This window comes from Pristis pectinata, chromosome 4 (assembly GCF_009764475.1).
Source record: "Pristis pectinata isolate sPriPec2 chromosome 4, sPriPec2.1.pri, whole genome shotgun sequence".
Classification (NCBI taxonomy): Eukaryota; Metazoa; Chordata; class Chondrichthyes; order Rhinopristiformes; family Pristidae; genus Pristis; species Pristis pectinata.
The window spans coordinates 11035376-11060934 of NC_067408.1; positions in this window are offsets into that span (position 1 = coordinate 11035376).

Below are 25559 nucleotides of genomic sequence, written 5' to 3' on the forward strand. Positions count from 1 at the left end.
TTTGTTATTGTTTTACCTTGTACTACCTCAATGCACTGTTGTAATGAAATGTTCTGTATGGACACTATGCAAGACAAGTTTTTCACTGTACCTCGGTATATGTGACAGTAATAAACCAATTTACCAATATCAGTCATGGAAGATCAGGAGCTTAAATCCCGCTGCATAAACTTGAAGACAAAAGCCTTGTCTAATACTCCAGTTCATCATTTAAGAGTGCAACGCTGTTATGGGTGCTGTTGTTTGAATGAGATATTACATTGAGAAATATTATATCTTCCCTCTTGGATGTAAAAGATTTCATTGTCCTGTTTCAAAGAAGAAGAGGGGAATTCTCACCTGTGTAGGATCAAAATTTATTCCCCAAGCAACCTACTTAAGATAGATTACCTAGTCATTATTACATTGTTGTTGATGCAAGCTTTTTGTGAGCAAAATTGGCTGCTGCACTTCGAGCAATCATTGCACATCAAGTATACTTCTCGAACAGTCAAGCATTTCAGGTCAACATAAAAGGCTTTACGTAAATGCAAGCCTTTCTTTTTTGCATTCAATGCATCACTATATTGAATGAATTCAGCTAATCAAATACAGACTATAAATCAAAACTATATCTAGAGTGGGGTTTGGCTTCACACACAATAATACAATCACCATCTGAAATATCAGAATGCTCAAAGAAAAATATTAATATTGAATACAAAGTTGTTTTGCTCCTGCACTCTGGTCTTCCTACATTGTGAACATGGCTCAATTACAACATTCTCAGTTGCAGACTAGAAGGTTATAGATTCAAGCTTCACTCCAGATACCTGGTCAGAACCTCAGCCGACATCAGAGCATAATTCTGAGGGAGTGCTGCAGTGCTGGAGGTGTCATCTGTGAGATGAGATGTTAACCTACCATATCAGGTGGATGCAACAAGTCCCATTGCATCATTTAGAGAAAGAGCAGAGCGTTTTCTCTGATATCCTGGCCAATGTTCATTTCTCAATCACCAGCGCAACAAAGAATTATCTGGTAATTGTCACAATATTACTTGTGGAATCTTACTGTGCACAAATTCAGTTCTGCATCTTCTGCATTACTCTTCACAAACTACCTTGTTGGCTCTGAAGTGCCAAGAGGTCATGGAGTCATACAGCACGGAAACAGGCCCTTCAGCCCAACTGGTCCATACTGACCAAGTTTCCCATCTAAGCTAGTCCCGTTTGCCTGTGTTTAGCCAATATCCCTCTAAACCTTTCCTATCCATGTACCTGTCCAAGTACCTTTTAAATGTTGTCAATGTACCTGCCTCAATCACTTCCTCTAGCAGCTCATTCCATATATTGACCGGTCTCTGGGTGAAACTGTTATCCCTAAAGTCCCTATTAAACCTCTCTCCTCTTGCCTTAAACCTATGCCCTCTAGTTCTTGATTCCCCAACCCTGGGAAAAAGACTGTGTGTATCCACCCTATCTATGCCCCTTATAATTGCATACACTTCTGTAAAATGTTGGTCACAAACTACATTTTACAAGTACGAATCATTCTTTTGTTTTCTTTTCTCGTTGGTAAATTCCCAGAGCTTGTTGTTCCTGAATATGTCCTGGGGGTTGGTGCTGGCTGCCCATTGGAAAACCAGCCCTGAGGAGGAGACCTCAGGCAGTGCTAAGGCCTTATATTTGCTTTTCCAAAGGGTCTAATGCTGCTGGTGGTGTGCCACCCTCTGACGCATGTAACATTCTGTGCCGAACCTGAAGCAATACCCAGTGACCCAGAGGGTTGAGCAGCATCTATACAGGGAAATGAGCAGTCAACATTTCAGATCCTTCATCTGGACTTGCAGATGAAGGATCTCGACCCAAAACATCGACTGTCCATTTCCCTCCATAGATGCTGCTTGACCCACTGAGTTTGTCCAGTTCTTTGTGTGTTGCATCTACAGTTTCTTGTGTCTACAATATCTAGTGACTGGTTTTGGAGGAGAGAGTTACCTTTGTAGAAAATAGAACATAGAACATAGAAAAACTACAGCACAATTCAGGCCCTTCGGCCCCCAAAGCTGTGCCAAACATGTCCCTACCCTAGAAATTACTAGGCTTACCCATAGCCCTCTATTTTACTCAGCTCCATGTACCTACCTAACAGTCTCTTGAAACACCCTATCGTATCAGCCTCCACCACCGTTTCTGGCAGCCCATTCCACGCACTCACTGCTCTCTGAGTAAAAAACTTACCCCTGACATCTCCTCTATATCTACTCCCCAGCACCTTAAACCTATGTCCTCTTGTGGCCACCAATTCAGCCCTGGGGAAAAGCCTCTGACTATCTATCCTATCAATACCTCTCATCATCTTATACACCTCAATCAAGTCCCCCTTCATCCTGGTCTCTCCAAGGAGAAAAGGCCGAGTTCCCTCAACCTGCTTTCATAAGGCATGCTCCGCAAACCAGGCAGCATCCTTGTAAATCTCCTCTGCACCCTCTCTATGGCTTCCACATCCTTCCCGTAGTGAGGCGACCAGAACTGAGCACAATACTCCAAGTGGGGTATTTTGCAACTATGTTGGCAAAACTGTGCACCCACACCCAATATCAGAAAATGACAAATCTTTCTGGCAAATTCCTCAAATGTGTATCAGTAAAACACTGATTGAAATATTAATTAAAGACATTACGTGATCCTTGTCATTAAGGAAATCACTGGCTGCAAAACATTTACTGTACAAAAGGTTTGTTTACAGTAATATAGATCATGCTTGGGGCAAGTTATTATTAATGAGCAGTAGCACAGATCTTGAGACTAATCAGACTCTTAGAAACGATGAAGTGCCAAATGCAGCTGACAATTAAATGGTTTCACCACTATTGAGAATGAGTTCTGTCAAAGGACTATATCTATTGGATTGTTCTGTGGTCTTTTCAGATCTGACTTTCACTATGTGAGTTGCTTCCTAATTACATGAGTGTATTTGCTGCTTGGTTGGTCAAGCTTAACTGTATCTAGTATTGTTGGAACTATCTTCCTCTGTTCAACAGTGCCTGTTGGATGGACAAAGCTAACTTGTTGTTTGGATCACATCCATCGTCTTTGATCGACTCCTGATCCAATGAGTTAGAATCTTAGAGCGGTGCAGCCCAGATGGAGGCAATTTGGCTCATCTTGCATATGGTAGCTCTTTGAGAAATTACCCATTAATAGCATGTGGGTTTTGCTGGCGAGGTCAATATTTATTCCCCATCTCCAGTTGTCCTTGAGCTGTGGCTTGTGAAGCTATTTTAGAAGCCAGTTAAGAGTCAATCACACGACTGTGGCAATGGAGTTACAAAGAGGTCAGGATGGGTAGGAATTCCTAGAAAGGAATTAGCAGACAAAATTGGATTTTACAGTAATTGAATATTTTCATGGTCATCATTACAGAAACTGGCTTTTAATTCCACTATTATTTCATTAACAGAATTTAAGTTCACTAACTGCTGCGTGGAGTTTTAATTCAAATCTCCAAACCAATAACTAGAAAGCAAAATAGAGCAGGAGGTGGAAATCTGAAATAAAATTGCAAAATCCTGGAAATGTTCAATAAATCAAGCAGCTTCTGTGGGGACAGAAAAACGGCTCACATCTCAGGGGAAAGGTAACTGATCTGAAATATTAACAATGTTTTTCTCTCTCAACAGATCCTAAATGACCTGCTGAATAGGTCCAACATTTTCCATTCTTATCTCAAAATCCAAACCTTTAGATTACTAATCCAAGAACACAGCCATTAGATTGCTATTACGTTCTTTTCTTGTCATCCAGTAATTTTCTTCCCCTCCATTAAATCTGGTTCCATCACTCTTCCAGATCATGACTCCTGGTATAACTCTTCTTTCCTTTCATAAGATCTCTGTTTTAGTTTGTTACCTTGGACCTTTTGAATGCTTTGGCTGTTCTGGAATAGTTGTACTGTGGGGGTATGTTGTCAGATCATGTGCTGGCTCCTGTTCTCTCTCTTTGTATCTTGGACTTCTTTGTAAAGGAGGAAACAGTTGTTATTTGTTTTGTAAAAAAGGTACAATTCTTAGTGGAGAGGGCTTGTTTTGTGTCTAACTCATAAATTGTACCTTGTTGGGGGTGGGAGTTGTTGGTGACATGTCATCTCTTTCCACGATGTGCTCTCCACTTGATCTATGCTTTGATCTCAATAAGCTGGGCAAGTGGGAACTCCCAGTCAAACTTAGCTCTACCCTCTCACGATACTATTGCTCTGTATTTTCGTCTTTCCACCCCGGCTAGAAAATCCTGGCTCTTCCATTGTCCACTGGGACCATGAATTCCCCCTGCAGAGTTAGGAATGCAATCTCATGAATATTCATCACATTATTTCCATCCCATGAGGACATTGGTCTAATGTGAAAGATATTTGGTAAACATTATGACAAAATATTTATTCCTGCAAACAAAATCTAATCACAGATGTACTTGGATACCTATGAGGAGGATACCTGGACAAAGTTTTGGGCTACATTTACTGGATATGAGCATCACCAACAAGGCCCTTCCCTGACTGCCCTTGAGAAAATGACAGTGACCTATTATTTCTGAACCCTTGTAGTATTTCTGGTGAAGCTGCTCCAAAGTATAATAATGTAGTTCCATGATTTTGACCCAGTGATGATATTTCTCAGTAAGGATGACATGTGGCTTGAAGGGAACACACAGATGATGTTCTCATTCTATTTTCTTTGAGGTGCTGGAGATCTTGGGTTCAAAACCAATAAAAGTTGGAAATCTGAATTAAAAACAGGGAAAGTAATTAAGCGGTCAGGTATTTTGACATATTCAGGTTAGCACTGTCTGTCAACCACATTGATGATCCACCAGATTAGAGAAGTCAAGCTAAGGATGGTACATTTCCTTTGAGTCAGAGACAGAGTTATAGAGTCACACACATGGAAATAGGCCCTTCGGCCCAATTGGTCCATGCCAGCCAAATGCCCATCCAAATTAGTGCCATTTTCCCACTTTTGGCCCATATCCTGCTAAATGCCTCCTTTTCATATACTTATCCAACTGTCTTTTAAATGTTTTTACCATACCTGCCTCAGCCACTTTCTCTGGCAGCTCGTTCCATATACGCACCACCCTCTGCGTGAAGAAGTTGCCCTTCAAGTCCCTTTTAAATCTTTCACCTGTCACCTTAAACCTTTGCTCTCTAGCTTTTGGTTCCCCTTCCCTGGGAAAAGACTTTGTACATTCGCCCTGTCTATACTCCTCATGATTTAATGCACCTCCAAAAGATCACCCCTCAATCTCCTACACACCAAGGAATAAAGTCCTAACCTGCCCAACCTCTCCCTATAACTTAGGCCCTAGGGTCCTGGCAGCATCCTTGTAAATGTGATTGCGAGGATTGTTCAAAGTCAAAGTCAAGTTTATTTTCACATGCACAAGTACATGTATGCACAGGTGCAATGAAAAACTTACTTGCTGCAATATCACAGGCATAAAGCAACAGATAAGCAGCATACATAAGAAAAACATAAATTAAACATAATTTATGTCCAATTTTTACAAGAAAGAACACAATTAGAAGAGGTATTTTCTGTAATTATGGTTCTCCTCCACAGGCCTCTCAGCAGCATTTCCTGGACTTCTGCTCTCACCCTCTCTCATCCCACCAGAGCTTCCCTTGTCCTCATGATCCACACCACCAGCCTCCCCATTCAACCAATCTTCCTCTGTAATTTCCATCACCTTCAACTTGCTGCCACTACCTGATGCTTCTTTTCCTTCCCCCTCCTTGGAGCAGTCCATAGGGACTCCTCCCTCCATTACATTCTGGTCCATTGTTCCAGCTCTGCCATCTCCACCACTATCTGCTCGTTTTCATTGCACCTTCCCATGCAACTGCAGCACTTGCCTGTTTAACTCCCCTCTTCCCATCATGCAAGGACTAAATCACACTTTCAAGGCAAAGATAAAAGAAATGATTATTAATACCACATTCTTTTATTCAAAATGTATTTATTTAATCAAATTGAAATTCCTGAGGTGTTACAGTGGGATTTGGACTTATGCTTCTGGATCAATGGAAAAGGTCTTTGCATGCTAGTCCAGTAACTTAATCATTGCACGACCATACTGTTTGTTTGGAGTTAACTCTGCAGGTCAATGACCTTTCATGAGGCAGAAGGGTCACAGGTGGCATCTTTGCTCTCCTGTTTGCAGTGACTGGAATCCTCTTGTCAATAAAATTCTTTCTCTTATGTCAACAGCACTGGCCAAGAGTGCATGGACAAGAATGCCTTCAGCGCTATGAGAATAACTTAAAAGAAACTGCAGCAAGCAATCTCCTCTGCAAGATACAGATTTATTCCATTTTACATTCATATTAGATAAGGTTTAAATGTGGAGTTTGGGGTCAAAGTGATAAATTTCACTTATCACTAAAGAGCACATCTTTGAAATGAAGTCAAAAACAATGCAAATATTGCATTCCAGGCTGCCTGAGCAGAGCAAGAGTGGTCAGAACCCTGAGGAACAGATAAACTGAGGAGGATAGTGAGGGGAATCCTTGATCAATCTTAAAACAGTTGTAAGAAAGTAAGATCTGGTTTATTTGGGCAAATTCAGCATTGTTATTCATTGGAATATGATTTGGAATTGGGGCTTTGACCTTCAGTAGTCATTTTCCAAAATCTGACTGTTTCGTAGAATATCTCCCACATCAAAAGAGTATTGCTGTGTTTACCCTTACATCCTTTATAGTCTAAGCAGAAATTTGTCCTCTGCTGTACTCATTGAAAGAGCAGGGAATGGATGCATGGTGAATTCCAGTCAACCTCAAGCAAGGTCCCCTGATGGAATAGTGACAAAGCCACTGATTGGGACATGAAAAAACTTAGCAAAAATCGTGGGCTGCTTTTGACCAACAAAAGATATTTTAACATTACCTTCGAGCAGATTGTTCAATCCAAATTTGTGTTGCTTAGCAAATTATTCTGAGTATTTAATACTTATATACTCTTCTGGTAGCCATTTATTAAAACCATTTTGATTTAAGGAAAAAAAGTCCATTGTAGTTCAAAGTGGTCATGGTGTTTCTATAATGAGCTACTGACTAAGGTTGTGCAGGTTGTTCAGGAACTGAATGGTTGAAGGGAAGCAAATGTTCTTGAATCTTGGTGCTGTGGGACTTCAGGCTTTTGTACCTCCCATCCAATGGTAGTTGCAAGATGGTGGCATTGCTCGGATGGTCGGGATCTTTGATGATAGATATTGCCTTCCTGAGGCAGCGCCTCATGTACAGTAGATACTACCGATGTTGTGGAGAGATGTGTCAGTGATGTACTGGGCTGAGTGCACTACTCTCTGCAGCTTCTTACGTTCCTGCATATTCAAATTGGCATACCAGACTATGATACAACCAGTCAGGATACTTTCAACTTATCCATACCATTAACTTTTCTTCTATCCATTTGTCAGCAGTACCTCACAATTCTTACCGCAGTTTATCTTAGCTGTAATTTGCTGAACCTCTTACCTCTGTTGGGTGTCAACTAATGTGGCAGACAAAGAAATGCAGAAACTATAGTATAAATCTTGTCTTTATTATTACACAAATCACACATGTTCAATTAAAGCTTCTAACTCTTAATGACTTTGTGATTAACATTGTTCAAGCTTGTTACTCAGTACTTAAATCACAAAATTCATGGCTTAGACTTAGATACCACTTGTGTAAGATGAACTGATCAAGCTCACTTGGACGGGCTGAAATCTTCACTGAGTTCCTCACTAAGGGACGTCCTTCTATGATGGTTGTTTCTGTGTTGTCACTGGCCATGCGCTCGATGTTCCTCCTTTTTACATTTTCTCCTGATCTCCCAGAATGTTCGGGACCCTCATACCTCAATTAAGCCAATCACAAAAGTGAAGACACAAGGGATTGCAAATGCTGGAGTCTGGAGCAAAAAATACAAACTTCTGGAGGAACCCAGTGGATCAGGCAGCATCTGTGCAGGGAAATGGACAGTCGGGATCCTTGGTCTGGACTCAAAAGTGAAAACACTGTTACTTCCATGTAAGAAATTGTTCTATCAACTTGCTGGGCTGGTTTCTCACCTCCTCTTTTATTTCAGGATGGCTCGCAGAGTCAATATGTTGACATTACTCATTTTTGTTTCTTTATTTCAAGGTCTTTGCATCTAGTTACACGGTAGTACAACCAGTATGCTGCTTTCTCACAGCTCCAGTGACCCGGTTCAATCCTGACCAATGTGAAGTTCTTCCTGTAACTGTGTGGGTTTCCTCTGGGTACCTCCTGTTTCCTGCCACATCCCAAAGGTGTGTGAGTTAATTGGCCTTTGTAAATTGTCCCTTGTGTAGGGGGGAGTGGTTGAATCTGGGGGGAGTTGATGAAAATGTATGAAGAATAAAAAATTGAATTGATGTAGGACTGGTGTAAATGGAGGGTTGACAGTTGGCATGGACTTGGAAGGAGAAAGGGCCTGTTTCCATGCTGTATCTCTCTATGATTCTTGGATCTATTCCAATAAAGAAGTCAAAGCAACTTTTTCAGAAGTGGGAACTTGGAATTCACCACAACAGGGTGGTGAATACTACAGGCAACTTCAAGTACTAGGTGGCATAGACCGAGGGAGAAAAGAACAGAGGAACCAGCAAATAGACCTTGATGAAGGAAGAGGTAATGGGGTTGATCAGGTGGAACTCAAGAGCCAGTACAAACCAGTTGGGCTGAATGGTCTGACTCTAAATGTAAATTCTTTATGACAGATTTCCTTTGTGTACATGTTCTGCTTCTACCAAAAAAAATGCATTTCTATAAAGCTGTATTATGCCATTTTCACTTGGACTTTGCGTGTTCTTTTGCTCCACCTCTCTCTCTTGCCTTTGCAGCTGTTTCTTCAGTGATAGACTCTGCTGAAAGAAGGAAGTGGAGAGCTGCTCTGAACTTGAGCTGACATCCAAAGCAATCAGTGTCGGACATGAGCCTAGTCGTACGCTGCAGGGTTGTGCTGTCAGGCAGATCTCAAGTACGGTGCTGGATTGACCTCGCGACTCACACGAATAGCAGTGTTGGGAGATAGGTATGGGTCTGACGTATCACAGTTCAACATTGGCTGTCAGTCATCTGGATGGCATTCTTTTCATATCTGCAGTGTGTGTAGTTTAAAGCACGATTCCCACAGTGGTGCCTTCTCATGGTGTAAGTAGACACTCCAAATGATGTTGTCCACTGTTAAGTGACACTGAATGAAGGTGGTTAGGAACCACATTTCTGTGGCCTCCAATCACAAGTAAACCAGACTGGGTTAGAAGGACAGATTTACTTCCCTGAATCAAATAGATTTTTACAGCAATTGTTAGTTATCTTTACAATTATTAGCTTTACTCAAAGCAACAATAAGCCAGCAACTTATTTCATTGCTTGGATTTAAGTTTGCTCATTGCCATCGTGGGATTTGAATTCAAGGGCAGAGGTTACTAGTTACTGGATGCTAACCCAGTAACTTAACCAATGGATGACCTGAGACATGGTGCTTCTGCCAACTTTTAAAACAATGCATGTCGATACTAATTTAAGAGATGCAGCATATGAATGTATAAGATCCTGAGGTATCTTCAGTGGGTGGATGAGGAGAGGATGATTTCTCTTGTGGAATTATCTGGAACTGGGCGTCGCTGTTTAAAAATAAGGGAGCACCTATTTAAGAAAGGTGAGGTGATTTTTTTTCTTCTAGTGGATCGTGAATCTTTGAAAATTCAAAGACCGGTGAAATGGGAGTCCAGAACATTTTTAAGGCAGAAGTTGATCAATAGTTGATAAACTGGGGGTGAAAGTTTATGGGGTGTAGGTGGGATTGTAGAGTTAAGGAAACTATCAGATCAGCCATGACATTATTGAATGCTGGAATGGACTCAAGGGGCTAGGTGGCTGACTCCTGTTCCTGATTCATATATTCATATGTACACGGGTGTAGTTGGTACGTTGTTTTAGTGCAGAGGTTTCGGAAAAGCATGTCAGCCTCTGGAAAAGGCCACTGTGAGAAATTCCACTCTGCATTATGTTGGTTATACTCATAGAGTCATACATCACAGGAACAGGCCCTTTGGCCCAACTGGTCCATGCCAAGCAAGATTCCCACCTAAGCCAGTCCCATTTGCCCATATCCCAGTAAACCTTTTCTATTCATGTACCTGTCCAAGTGCCTTTTAAATGTTGTTAATATACTTGCCTCACCACTTCCTCTGGTGGCTCATTCCATATACACACCACCCTCTGGGTGAAAAGTTACCCCTCAGGTTCCTATTAAATCTTTCCCCTCTCACCTTAAACCTATGCCTTCTCATTCTTGATTCCCCAACTCTGGGAAAAAGACCTTGTGCATTTACCTTATCTATGCCTCTCATAATTTTGGTTCTTTTTAAAATAACTGCCATTGTTTTTAGTTTAAATTACCCTCTCTCATCCAGCACCTCAAAGGATGAATGAGAAAAGATAACATTCAACAGTAGGAGCAGGAATAGGCCTTCAGTTTCCCAAACCTACCCCAACATTCAATATGATCATGGTTGATCTGCCCCAAGACTCAACTCCTCTCGTCTGCCAGTTCCCCAGAGCCCTCAATTCCCAAAGATAAACATTGGATTATCTTGCAAATATCACCAGATTGACGATCATTAAAATCCTATCTTGATTAACATGACAGAAGAGACTGTTGATAACCCAAGGGCCTAATAACAAAAGTATCAATCTCTGACAGTAGAATCCATGTTGCTTTTAGTTTAGCATCAGAGATGCCTTGGGCAGCTGTGTGAGATAACATGCATCAAACTGCTTACTCCCGGGGAAATACTGTGCAATTCCCATGTGACATACACAATGGTGTCAGAATTTATGTGGTGCATTTTGTGTCTGAGTCTTAATGACCCTGCATGTGATGTTTAGTATTTCTGTTCTCAGCAGATTTTCAGACCGGAGAACCACGGTTTCCTTGGTAACCACTAATCACAGCAGGGCCTCTGATCATAGCCGTGGAAACTGTAGCCAACCAAATGGGAGGAAAAAGTGCTGATAAAAAGCACACTTGATTCATCTATATGATAACTTGACTTTCTACCATAAGGCTTACAGAATCAGGTTCATACATTAGACAGGGAAGACTTCAGGGCCCAGAAATTTCATCCCATTGCATAACATTACTATGAGGTAGGCAATAGAATTCAATTGGGAAACTAATTGGCGGACAGGTCAATTTCAAAGGTTGAGATTTTGCTTCTGGGTCCTCAAGAGTAGAACCCTCTAATGCATGGGGTATCCAACCACATGAGCAATATGAAGGCGTGTGATGCACATCTGGACTTAATTTCAGCAAAATTCACATTGCTTTGTAAAGCGAACCTCCACAAGTATGAGTCCAGCCTCAGCAACATGTACAGGGGATCTGGCTGCACACTTCTGTTAAAGGGCATAGGTTTACGGTGAGAGGGGAAAGATTTAATGGAGATTTGAGGGGCAAGTTTTTCACACAGACAGCAGTGGTTATGTGGAACGAGCTGCCAGAGGAGGTGACAGAGGCAGGTACAATTACAACATTACAGTGTTTTAAAGATATTTGAACAGGTATGTGGATAGGAGAGGTTTAGAGGGATATGGGCCAAACATGACCAAATGTAATTTATATAGATAGGCATTTTGGTTGGCATGAATGAGTTGGGCCAAATTTCTTGTTTCCATGCTATATAGTGCAATGATTCTGTGAATCTTAGGCTGAGAAACAACTGCAGGTGGTTTCACCTTCAGCTAAAACAATGATATCTTTATTAGTCACATGTACATCGAAACACACAGTGAAATGCATCTTTTGCATAGAGTGTTCTGGGGGCAGCCCGCAAGTGTCACCATGCTTCTGGCGCCAACATAGCACGCCCACAACTTCCTAACCCGTACGTCTTTGGAATGTGGGAGGAAACCAGAGCACCCGGAGGAAACCCACGCAGACACAGGGAGAACGTACAAACTCCTTACAGACAGTGGCTGGAATTGAACCCGAGTTGCTGGTGCTGTAATAGCGTTATGCTAACCACTAATACCCCTCATTAAAGCTGTCTCACTGGCTCCTTTCCCTTCATCCAATTCCCCCCACTCCTGCCCCTTTCATCGAAGCCCTGCCCCTCCCTCAAAGTCACACTTCCATTGTACTGATGATATCCCCCCCACTACCCATGGACCATGTGGTAGTGGGCATCATTCTCTTTGCCCACTTCACAGACTGAGTGGGGATGAATCCTTTATGCAGATTAACTAGGTAAGGCCTATTTGACTGCATCTTGCAAAGTGAGGCTTGCCCACAGATATGCATCGATCTGCTGGGCTCTGCAGGTTTAGTGTGACTTTTCCAACAGCAAAGACCCACATTTTTAACTTCCACTGTGGCAGTTATGTTATTAGCCTTCTACTTCAGAGGGATAGATGAATGATGAATGGGCATGAGTTCAAATCCCACTGCAGCAGATTCAGGTATTAAATAAATCTGGTTATTACTGTAATGAATAATTAAATAAAATTTGTTTCAGTAATGGCAACTGTAAAACTGACAGATTACCATAAAAACCCATCTGGTTTATTACAGTCCTTTTGGGAAGGAAATCTGCTGTCTTTTTCCTGTCTGGTATCATTGTGACTTCAAATCCATTGCAATTTGGTTGATTCTGAAATTGCCCCAGCACACTGCTCATCTTCTTCTGAAGGGTAGTTAGAAATGGGATATTAATTCGAGGATTACCATTCCATGAAAACTTCCATGGAAAATTCCAATGTTGCTGGCATAAGTCAGGGAAATATCTTTGATGTTGTTAATTATATTATTTTCTGTGGTGTTATCATGGGGATCTTCTGCTATCTTCATGAGGACATGGTCTATTAATCTGCAATTCTTTAGGGGGATTGCTTAAGGAAGAGTTAATCTGTGCTAGTAACTGTCAGCATCTGTAGTTTCTCCCATGAAAAGACAGAGCAGATACAACTAAAGAATATTTTATTCCTGATGCATTGTGGCATTGTGAGCTCCCTCAGTTTTATTTGAATGGCTACCAATTTCTATTCATTCTAATAGTTAAATTTTGAGGAGAGGCTGTATAAAATTAAGTCGCATCCCCTGTATTTGGATGATTGAGGTCTTATTTGATCAAGATCAAGTATTTTTTCTTGGGAAGAATGCACATACCCATTTGCTTGAATGGAGATTTTACAACTGCAAGGAAGAAAGGCAAGAATAAGATTAGACAGAGTGGTGGAAGCAGAGATGCTGAGAGCATTTAAGAGGTACCGAGACTTGAATCATCTCGGACTTGAAGGCTGCAGACCAAGTGCTGAGAGGTGGGATTAATAATGGACGAGTGCCCTGGTTGGTGTGGAAATGCCGTATGACTCTATGGCTCTAAGATGAGTTACATTTCACAAGCTACATTTTTAGGTGATTAAAATATTTTAACTGCTTATTTCACTTTTAATAGTTGTTGAATACTTCAGAATGTCAGAGGTATGCAGAAAAGTTGTAAATGTTTTGATAGCTTTAACAGATGGTAAAGCTGAGGGTGTGATCTTGCTGTCTGTCAAGAGTATGCTCAGCCACTTCTGAGGCAGAACTTGCCTGTGTGACCTGATTACATCGCACAAGGCCTTAAGAATCATGTAAGCCCTGGCTGATTGTGTCTTGAAGCTTCTGTCCAGAAAGCACTTCGTTATGGTTCTACCAATGGTATCTGCAGCTCAGAAGTGAGTTCGGGAATAAGACTCACTCTAGGCCATTACCCCAGCAGTTGGACTACCCTCCACATACTTTTTTGCAGGTTAGCATAACTCCGAAGAGCAACAGTGTCCAACAAAATACATTAGTGCGGAGCCTGCAGAGTCCTGGTGCTCCACAGCATGCAATAATGTCTATTTATATGGTGCCTGTAGCATCCAAATGCATCCCCAAAAAATAAAGTCACCAAGCCCATTTTAGCATTGACCCATGTAAGAGAAGGTACAGCAAAAGAGGTAAGCATTAATGAGCTTTAGGGAGAGCGGTAGAAAGGTCGAGACGGTTCGGGAAGGAATTCCAAGATTTAGCTTAGGCAGATGGAGGCTTAATCACCATTGGTGAACGAAGAAAATGGTAGAACATAGAACAGTACAGCACAGGAGCAGGGTCTTTGGCCATGATGTCTGTGCTGAGCATGATACCAAATTAAACTAAACCCTTTTGCCTGAACATGATCCATATCCCTCTGTTCCCTGCATATTCATGTGCCTGTCTAAAAGCCCTCTAAACATCACCATCTATCTGCTTCCACCACTACCCCTGGCAGCATGTTCCAGGCACCTACTAATCTCTGTTTAAAAAAACTTGCCCCTCACATCCCCTTTAAACTTTCCCCCTCTCATCTTAAAGCTATGCCCTCTAGTATTCCACATTTTTGCTGGGAAAAGGTTCTGACTGTCTACTTTATCTATGCTTCTCATAATTTTATAAACTTCTCCCTTCAGCCTCTGACACTACAGAGAAAGCAATCCAAGTTTTTCCAACGTCTCCTTTTAGCTAATACCCTCTAATCCAGGCAGTATCCTGGTAAACCTCTTCTGCACCCTCTCCAAAGCCTCCACGTCCTTCCTGTAATGGGGAAACCAGAATCACACACAATACTCCAAGTAGGGGACTAACCAAAGTTTATATAACTGCATCATGACTTCCTGGCTCTTATACTCTATGCCCCTAGCAATGAAGGCAATGTAGATGCTCATGAAGTCAGATTTGAAGAAAGCCTTTTGTACACTGTGCTCCCAACTGAGGGAGCAGAGTTAATACAATGCTTTAAACATTTTACCTCACACTTCCTTCAGTGCAAGAAGAAAAGGGGTCACATTATTGTTCTTTTAGTGAAGAGCCTGAGCTCTTATCTTTTCCATTTCCTCCAATCATTCTGGATTGTGCTTTAGTCCTAAACATATTTAGCTTCAGAGCTTTTTTTCCCCCAATCATTTCTCAAGAAAATAATTGTGTTTTTACCAGGGATGAGTGAACTAGCACCTCAGCCAAACTGTCACATAATGCGCCCTGGGTGCTAACAGGAGACCAAATCTAAGTATGACAAATTACTTGGCTTACGAAAACTGGATTTGTCATTTTCTTGTGAACTACAGCATGTTTTTCAATGACTATGGGGGAACTGCATTGACTAGTTTCAGAATTGCACTTCTGAACCAAAGTTTTAAAAATGCAAAAAAGTCTGAAAATGGGGTGTTTTTGCAATACTTTGCTTCATTGCTGAGGACAACAGACTTGCCTTCATGTGGCCCCCATTTTTATCAGGAGGGATTCACAGAGGAATAAGGGAGAGGGAGTGGACTTTTCGGCCACTTCAGTTTATTCCAACAGTCAGTCAGTCTGCAGCTGATTTCTGGCTTAACTCTATCAAGCCTTCTGGATTCCCGATGCTTAATGTCTAACAAAATACAGTCAGTCTATTCAGTTCACCCCTGACCACAACAACTTTTTGATGGAAAGCGTTTCAAATTTCCACTACATTTTGTGCGAAGATATGTTTCCTGACATTATTCTCTTCACGGTTATGCTCCCTTGGAAATACTCTCTCTCTATTTTGTATAAGAGTACACCGCCTGAGAGGGTGAAAACAGAGACTCTCACAACAAATAAGAAGTATCCAGTGAGCACTTGAATCGCCAAGGTATAGAAGGCTACAAACCTAGCATTGACAAATGGGTTTAGATACAAACTTGGTGATTGACATGGACAGGCCGAAGGACCTGTTTCTCTGCTTTATGATTCTAATCTCTCAAATCATTTTAAAAACCTGAATTATTCCTCTCTCCCTCTGACATCACTTGATCTTTTTCCCAAGCCTTAGACCTATTTACATATATCTACAGTGCACTACATTCACTGCACATTAAAAATTGTGAGTTTTATTTAATCGTTGACACCTTGAATAATTTATTCTGGTGTTGAAGATAAGGCAGTTTGCATTGCCTGTGCATGACCTACAGGGGACAGGGATCCAAGGCTTCCATGTAAATCCTAGAGGGCTCAACCTACACATTGTGTATCCATTGGGTAGCCTTGAACATAATTTAAAACCTTTGGCCCAATGATGCATACCATCCATTGTGACAGACCTGGTGTCTCATGGAAGATCCTCATCTAAATTGGTAAATCTATGGGGACAGAACTGGATGATGTCATCATTACAAAATCTGCATGTTTAAGGAGGACCCTCTCAGTTTACCACAGAATGAGTGGTGGGTATATGGAATGAGCTGCCAGAGGAAGTGGTAGAGGCAAGGACAGCTGCAACATTTAAAAGCCATTTGGACAAGTTCGTGGATAGGAAAGGTTCAGAGAGATACGAGTCAAACGCAGGCAAATGGGAGTAGCTCAGAAAGGAACTTTGGTCGGCATGGATGAATTGGACCAAAGGGCCTGTTTCCATGCTGTATTACTCTAAGATCATTTTTTGCCAAGTTGAAGTCAACACATTAATATTTTGATTATTCAGGACAGCAACAAGATTTGAATGGTCAAATTGTTCATTGCAATGTAACTGTCCTTTCTTGCTATGAAGTGTGCGGTGAACTTTAAATCAAAATGAATGAACGTTAGGTACTGGGCATCAACGTGACACAAGGTGTGCTTTAATTGAACCAAAGATGGAAAATTCACAAATCGAAAATTGCTTTTGACGATATTAGCTGATAATGATCCTGTGTGTTTGTTAAGTGAAACATGTATTATCCATCCTGCAGAGAGGGAACATCATGTATATGTGTTGAGCATAAAAGTTGGGAGGTCGTAGTGAGGTTGTAAAGGACACTGGTGAAGCTGCATTCATAGGATTGTGTTCATTTTTGGTCGCCCTGCTATAGGAAATATGTTATTAAACTGGAAAGAGTGCAGAAAGATTTACAGGGATGTTGCCAGAACTTGAGGGACTGAGTTATAGGGGGAAGTTGGGCTGATCTTATAGAGGTGCATAAGATCATGATGGTCATAGATAGAGTGAAAGCACTTAGTCTTTTTCCTAGGGTTGGTAAATCAAAAACTAGAGGCCATAGGTTTAAGGTGAAAGGGGAGAGATTTACAAGATCACAAGACAAGGGAGCAGAAGCAGGCCATCCGGCCCATCGAGTCTGCTCCAAGGAAAGGGAAATAGAATTGAGAAATGGGGAATGGGGGAAGAAAAAACTATTCTAATCCCAATTTCCGGCCTTATCCCCATATCCCTTGATATCCTGACTATTTAGATATCTATCTATCTCCTCCTTGAACGCCCCCACTGATCTGGCTTCCACTGCTGTACGTGGCAAGGAGTTCCACAAATTCACCACCCTCTGGCTAAAGAAATTTTTCCTCATCTCTGTTTTGAAACTGTACCCTCTAATTATAAGATTGTGCCCTCTGGTCCTGGACTCACCCACCAAGGGAAACAGCCTAGCCACATTTACTCTGTCCTTTCCTATCAATATTTTAAATGTCGCTATGAGGTCCCCTCTCATTCTTCTGTACTCCAGTGAGTACAGTCCAAGAGCCGACAAACGCTCCTCATACGTAAGCCCTTTCATTCCTGGAATCATCCTCGTAACTCTCCTCTGAACCCTCTCCAACATCAACACATCCTTCCTAAGATGTGGGGCCCAAAACTGCGCACAATATTCCAAATGAGGCCTCACTAGGGCCCCGTAGAACCTCATCAACACAAATAGGAACTTGAGGGGCAACTTTTTTACACAAAGGGTGGTATGTATGTGGAATCAGCTTTCAGAGGAAGTGGTTGAGGCAGGTACAATAACAACTTTTAAAAGACAGTTAGACGGGTACATGGATAGGAAAGGTTTAGAAGGTTATGGGCCAAACACTGGTAAATGGGACTAGCTTGGATGGGGCACCTTGGTTGGTATGGACCATTTGGGCTGAAGGGCCTGTTTCCGTGCTATACAACTCTATGACTCCATCTGTCCATTTTAAAATAGTCAACAATGATATCTAGGCTCAAAAATTTTAGTTAAACAATGAAATATTTCCTGCATTGAAAATTGTGTTAAAACGACACTGGTTATTTATAGCCTTAGGACTGAATTCTGTTTAATTTAATTGCGGGACTAGAAATCTGCTTAAAGACAGTGAAGGAAAAATGATTTTTTTCAATCCAAACGGCTGGGCAGAGAATATTGCTTCATTGGTAGATACAATTAAGCTTGCTGGCTACATCTCAGCAAAATTTCAGGAAAACAAGATTCTTTTGCAATAAATCATCTGTAGTTTTCCCTTGGCTGTATAGAACATAACATCCGCTCTGCTGACATCAGATATGAATCTCAGTACTCTTGGACTCATCGGGATTGACCTTATGATTTGATGTTCTTGGCACGCAAATTTGCATTCTGGACATGCATATTCGGAATTCAGTCAACTGAGCTAAACAGGCAAAGAAGCTTTTCTACTTTATTTGGAAAAGAAAACTCTTCAGAAGACCACAGGCTACTGGTCTGCTGTGACTCATTTAGAGTTAAAGAGTCACAGAGAGACACCACAAGGAAACACGCCCTTTGATCCAGCAAGTCCCCACAGACCACCAACCACCTTTCTCACCAATCCTACATTAATCCCATTTTATTTACCCCCAACATCCATCAACTACCCTCAGATTCTGCCACTCACATACATACTGGGGGCAATTCCCCCACATGGGCAATTCCATTCACCTATCACCCCTGTGCTTGATGACAGGCACTGTCTCCCAAGTGAGCAATGTTTTAGAATCATGGAATCATACAACATTAAAACAGGCCATTCAGCCCTTCAGCACCCATTTATGACATTTCCCCACATTACTATTAACTCCTGCCAGATTCTACCACTCACCTACATACTCAGGACAATTGACCGTCACCAATTACCCTAACCAACCCACACATCTTTGGGATGTGGGAGGAAACCAGGGCACCCAGAGAAACCCACACAGTCATAGGGAGAACATGCAAACTCCACAAAGGGAGCATCAGAGGTCAGGATTGAACACGGGTTGACTGGGCTGCGAGACAGCACCTGCACTACCTGTTCCACAATTTTGATTTCATAATCCTCAGCCATGTTTTGAAACCTGTACAGAGCATCACTCCACCCAAATCTGAAATCTCCACCCCTCCAACTCACTGCACGTCCCCAGTTCTGGCCTCCTGCGGACTGCCAACTTTAAACACTCTTATTATTTGCTACCTTGCCTTCAACTGCTAAGTCCCTGAGGTCTGGAAATCCATTGTGGAATCTCTGCTTCACTATCTCTTTCTCAGATCGATTGTCTGTTTGAGGATGTGTCAACAACAGGAGCACACCTAAAGCTGAAATGGATAAAGCATCTGGCAGTCAGCCAAGTACCATGCCAGATCCACTAAGCAGTAATAATAAAGGAAGTAGCCAGGCACAACATTGAACATGGTTGCAGATTCACATCCAAAGCTACCTTACCAGATGTTCGAGTACAGATAGTACAGATACAAGGAGATATCCATAACTTGCCCACCTTTACAATGGCTGAACTTATACATTGTCTGGCACTTTGCAGACTAATGTTTCAGGTTATATACAACATCCATGTGCATAACCTGACACACCGTCTCAAAAGAGAAAGCTCTTTCCAGGCAATTGTGCTTTATTTACTGAGGGTCTTGCCAATGACATGGAGGCTGTTATCCCATGTTTCATACATGCTTGGAACATGTTCTTTCCAAAAGAGCTTCACCTTTGTAAGCATGCAATAATTGTTAAAATGTAGCCAGCCTTTCAATTCTCTCTTCAGCTTTGACATTGCATTGATTTCAGCAGCAATTCTATCAGGTTTGATTTTGCACACTATCGTTACATGATATTTGTAAATAAGATATAATAATGTCCATCTTTCATCATTGTTCTCCTGTACTTAATGTTCTCTGCAGTTCCCTGTTGAATAAAATATGTTATTTTGAATTTATTATTGGAATATTTTAGTTCTGGGATTGGTAGGTTGCATTTGTTTTCTTTGGAGCAGAGGAGGCTGAGAGAACACCTGATTGACGTGTACACGGGGTCACTGATTGGGTCGATGGTAAAGAAGCCTTTCCCCATCTGTATTGTGGAGGATCATGGCTGTCACGTGACAACACTGCCCACTACATGGTCGGAAGACACACCACTGCAAATCAAGGTTTGGCCCCACCGCACACCTGACCATTGGCCCCTTTAAGTACCTTTGGACTTGGCCTTGGGCCATTGGCCTTTGTAATCGATTAGTCCTTGCTGGCACCAAGCCATTGGCCTTTGTAAATTACCTGGGCTGGACCCCCCCAGCCCTCCAGCACTATAAAGGGTGCCATGTGTGCTCAGCTCGCTCTCTTTTGCCATCTTCAAAGGACCACCCTTGCTTCACTCCAGACCGAGTACCATGGAATGGTGCTGGAGAAATCGTTGGTGAGGTGTGCACTGTTAAAGGGTTGGGAGCGTTTTAGTTTGTGTCCCCAGTAGCATAGAGCCATGCCTGCACTGAGTCAAGGGGTGGCGGGTATCATATTGTTCTTCCTTGATTGTATGTACCTATTTCGTTTGTGTGTGTGTGTGTGTGTGTGTGTGTGTGTGTGTGTGTGTGTGTGTGTGTGTGTGTGTGTGTGTGTGTGTGTGTATTTTATCCCCGGTGTGATTTTCCCACACTCGCTATAAACTGTGCGTGTGTGTGTGTGTTATACCCATGTTTGTCTTTTGTAAATAAAATCATTTACTGCCAGACTGTGTCCAGAGTCCTTGCTTTTGAGACCCATCAAATCTGTTTTCTCACTCACAACACCATCACACAGATGTCTAAAACTAGAAGGCATAGATTTAAGACGAGGGGTAGAATATTTAGAGGGTATTTGGGGAAGATATTTTTAAACCAGAGAATGAAATGCACTATCTGAGGAGGTGGCGGAGACAGGTATTCTTAAAACATTTAATCAGTGCTCCAATGAGCCACTTGAAACACCATGGTATTGGGTGGCTACGGACAAAGTGCTGGGAAATTGGCTTCATTTGGATAGTTACTTGAACCACTGGCTGAAGGTCTTGTTTCTGTGCTGTATGACTCTGTGCATTTACCACCCTCTGACAGCCAGCAGTGACACCACTTTTGTTATTCACCCTCTCTTGCTCTCCACCCTATCGTAGACATTCCCTTTAATTGATGAACCCCTTGCCCTTCTCTGCAACTTCAAACTCAGTTCTGATGAAAGTTCAACTCTCACTACACACACTGACCGCACTGTTGAGTATTTCCAGCATTTTATGTTTCCATTTTGTCGATTTTGAAGCTCATTATGCACAGATCATGAGACTAAATTCCCAGCTCTGCAGAGCAGCACATCTCCATATGAATACAGAGCACCTGCAGCACTTTTAGTGATGTTTTGCTAGTCCCATTTACCAACAGGTCAGTGAGCCACAGTCCCATATTTGCATTATAATGATTTATTTGCTGTAGAAAATAAACAAGACATTTTGGCTCTGAACTTACTGCATAAAAGGGATCCAATATCATGTATTTCAATTAGAACATTATCATCTGCATTTTTTTAAAACAATGACTGATATAAGTGAGTAAAAAAAATGCTTATTTGAATATTAAAGCCATCTCCTGCCTCTTTGGTAGAAGAGCACTCACACAATTTTCATAATTTGTTTGTCTTATAAACGCACAATATTTATTACTATCATGGTTTTATTATAGACATTGGAAGGAAAACTATGTTAAAATGCATTTATAGTGCAATATTCTTTATTAAGGCTGATTAAAATTATGTTTTACCTCCTGTTTTAAGCTCTAAGCAATGCATAATTCGGATCGTTTGATTTTTATCTTTTCAGAAAAATGGGCGGCACAGTAGCATGGCGGTTAGCATGACATTATTACAATGCCAGCGATCAGGGTTTGATTCCCGTCGCTGTCTGTAAGGAGTTTGTACGTTCTCCTGTATCTGCGTGGGTTTCCTCCGGGTGCTCCGGTTTCCTCCTACATTCCAAAGATGTATGGGTAGGTTAATTTGGGTTTAAAATGGGCGGCGCGGAGTCATTGGGCCGGAAGGGCCTGTTACCATGCTGTAAATAAAATAAAGTTTGAAAAAAAAATTGTGGGAAGGGATTGTAACATCTGGCCTCGTGTGGGTGAAAGGGTTAAACCTAAGATAAAGGCAATGCATTAGAAAAACTGGATCATCCCACTGACTCTCAGCTTTACCAAGGCTAGATAAGAGGTCAGTGGGCAGCACATTCCCAAGAGGAGGACCATCATACAGTCTTTCACTGATATGGCTTGGCAATACATCTGTATGTATATACAGCACATCAAATGTAAAATTCTCATAATTGCATTGAAATCCTTCACAGACTTATTCACCATTGTCTCTATAAACTGGAGATCTCAAACATTCTTATGCATCTCTTGTTACCTTCCTTCTACCATTGGACAGAACATAAGAAATAGGAACATGAGTAAGATGTTTGGTGTCTCCTCTACTCAATAAGATCATGCTTGTTTCTTTGCCTCAATATTTGTCTGCCTTATCCTCACTTCCCTTGAATCAATGATATGGAATCACAGAGCAATACAGCACGGAAACAGGCCCTTCGGCCCAACTCATCCATGCCAACCAAGATGCCTATATAAGCTTGTACCATATGCCCTCATTTGGCGCATATCCCTCTGAACCTTTCCTATCCAATAAATATCAGTCTCAATTCTGGATGCAATCAATGACTGAGCTCTTCCTCTGAGGCAGAGAATTCCAAAGATTTGTCACCAAGATGTCAAGCCAGGTCGGAAATAAACCTGCACTCTTCAGATCTGCAGTGAAACCAATTATTCATTGCATCAGAGACTGAGACATTCCTTCAGTTGTCTTGACCCTAACCTCACAAGTTCTCATACTGAACACCTCTGCCTTGGTCTCCTCCTTTAAGACTCTTCATTAAAACTTACCTCTTCAAACAGGATTTTGCTTACTTGATTGAAATATTGTACAACAGTTTTACTTCATTAATAGTGCTCTGTAAATTCAGGTTAAAACATTTCTCTCTGCACATCCTTTATTCCTCAGTATCAATGACTTTTACCAAGTGAGATATGGGTGACAGGACCTTACTTGATTCATCTCAATTTTTCCTTGAACCTCTTCACAAAGGTACATAGAAATAAAGCCTGCATTATTTTTCTGGTAATTACAAATGCTGGTTCTCCCTTGCAAAAGTTATCTATGAACCTTTTTGCCTGCAGCAATTTATTGACGGTCCAGTTTCTAATGCTCCCTGTGTTCACATAAATCATCCATTCATTAATTTTAAATGTATGAACCTGACCCAGGACTGACAAGAAGATTATTAAAAGAAAATTAGATCTCACAGTTTTAATAGTAGGACAGTCTGGCATATCAGATGGAATGTAAAATTAATATCCCTCACCTTTCAGGCATATGGAGTAAAGAGGTTCTCTATGTTTTTGTGTAGACCAACTGAATGACACATGAACAGAAAATGCATTGCAAGAAACAGCAAGAGAATTAAATATTAATGACCAAAGTAGATAAAGAGAGACATAAAATAAACCTGAATAATATTGTGGGCTATCCTGTGTATATTGCACGTGTAAATTATGAGAGTAGTGGGCTTTGCCCAAAACATCACGGGCACTTCCGTCCCCAATATTTGTAGTATCTACAGGAGACGTTACCTCAAGGAGGCAACATCTGTCATCAAAGATCCCCACCATCCGGGCCATGCTATCTTTGTGCAGCTGCCATTGCGCAGGAGGTACAGAAGCCTGAAGTCCCAAACCACCAGGTTCAAGAACAGCTACTTCCCTTCAACTATTCAGTTCTTAAACCAACTTGCAAAATCCTAATCACTACCTCAGTATAGCACTTTGACAACTTTGTTCACTTTGCACTAAAATGGACTTTGTTTTTTTTATACCAATTATCTTAATTCTTGTAAAAATTGTGTATAATTTATGTTTAATTTATGTTTTTCTTGTGAATGCTGCTTATATGATGCTATGTACCTGTGATGTTGCTGCAAGTAAGTTTTCCATTGCACCTGTGCATACAAGTACTTGTGCATATGATAATACACTTGACTTTGACTCTGGCTTTGAAATTTCCATTTCCCCATTGCATTGAGGTGCACCATGGATTCCTCAGGCAGAACATTGGTTGTACAAGCCCCAAAGAAAGGTTGGACCAGTCTCATGTTTTACTGAACATTGCAAAGGACATCAATCGAGTAGTTACTTTCTGGAGGACAGCAAGATACTGGCAAATCTGGGTCAATCAATTACCACCCATAAAAGAGAATAAATAGACATTTAATAATCTTTTCCATTGACTGCTTGGAAAAGCCTTCGAGAGACACAGCATGGAAAGAAGCTCTTCTTCCCACTTTCCACTCATATTTACACTAATCCTACCCTATCCTAGTTTATTCTCCCCATATTCTCACCTACTCCCCAGCCCCTGCAGATTCTACCACTCGCCCACACACTTGGGCAAGTTACAGCAGCCAATCAACATACCAACCCACACATTTCTGGGATGTAGGAGGAAATTAGAGCACCCAGAGGAAACCCAAATGGTTACAAGGAGAATAGAACATAAAACGTAGAACATTACAGCACAGTACAGGCTCTTCGGCCCATAATGTTGTGCCAACATTTTAACCTGTTCTAAGATCTATCTAAACCTTCCCCCCCACGTAGCCCTCCATTTCTCTATCATTCATGTGTCTATCTAATAGTCTCTTAAATGTCCCTAATGGATCTGCCCCCACAACCTCTGCCGGAAGTGCGTTCCACGCGCCCACCACTCACTGTGTAAAAAACTTACCCCTGACATCCCCTTTATGTCTTCCTCCAATCACCTTAAGATTATGCCCCCTCATGTTAGCCATTGTCACACTGGGAAAAAGTCTCTGACTGTCCATTAGATCTATGCCTCTTATCATCTTGTACACCTCTATCAAGTCACCTCTCCTCCTTCTATCCAAAGAGAAAAGCCCCAGCTCACTCAACCTATCCTCATAAGACATGCTCTCCAATCCAGGCAGCATCCTGGTAAATCTCCTCTGCACCCTCTCTAAAGCTTCCACATCCTTCTTATAATGAGGTGACCAGAACTGAACTCAATACCCCAACTAATGAAAGCCAACATACCATCTGCCTTCTTAACAACCTGATCGACCAGCGCGGCAACCTTGAGGGATCTATGGATGTGGACCACAAGCAAACTACACACAGACAGCCAAGAGGTTAGGATTCAACCCAGGTTGCTGGAGCCATGAGACAATAACTGTACCAGCTGTGCCACTGTGCCATTTTACTTAATGTCGTTCAGGATGCACCAAAGCACTTTAAGATGTAGTCACTTTTTAATGCAGGAAATATGTGCAAGCACACACGAACATTAATATAGCAATGACCAAATCAACCTCTTTAGCTTTACTGTTGAGTTAG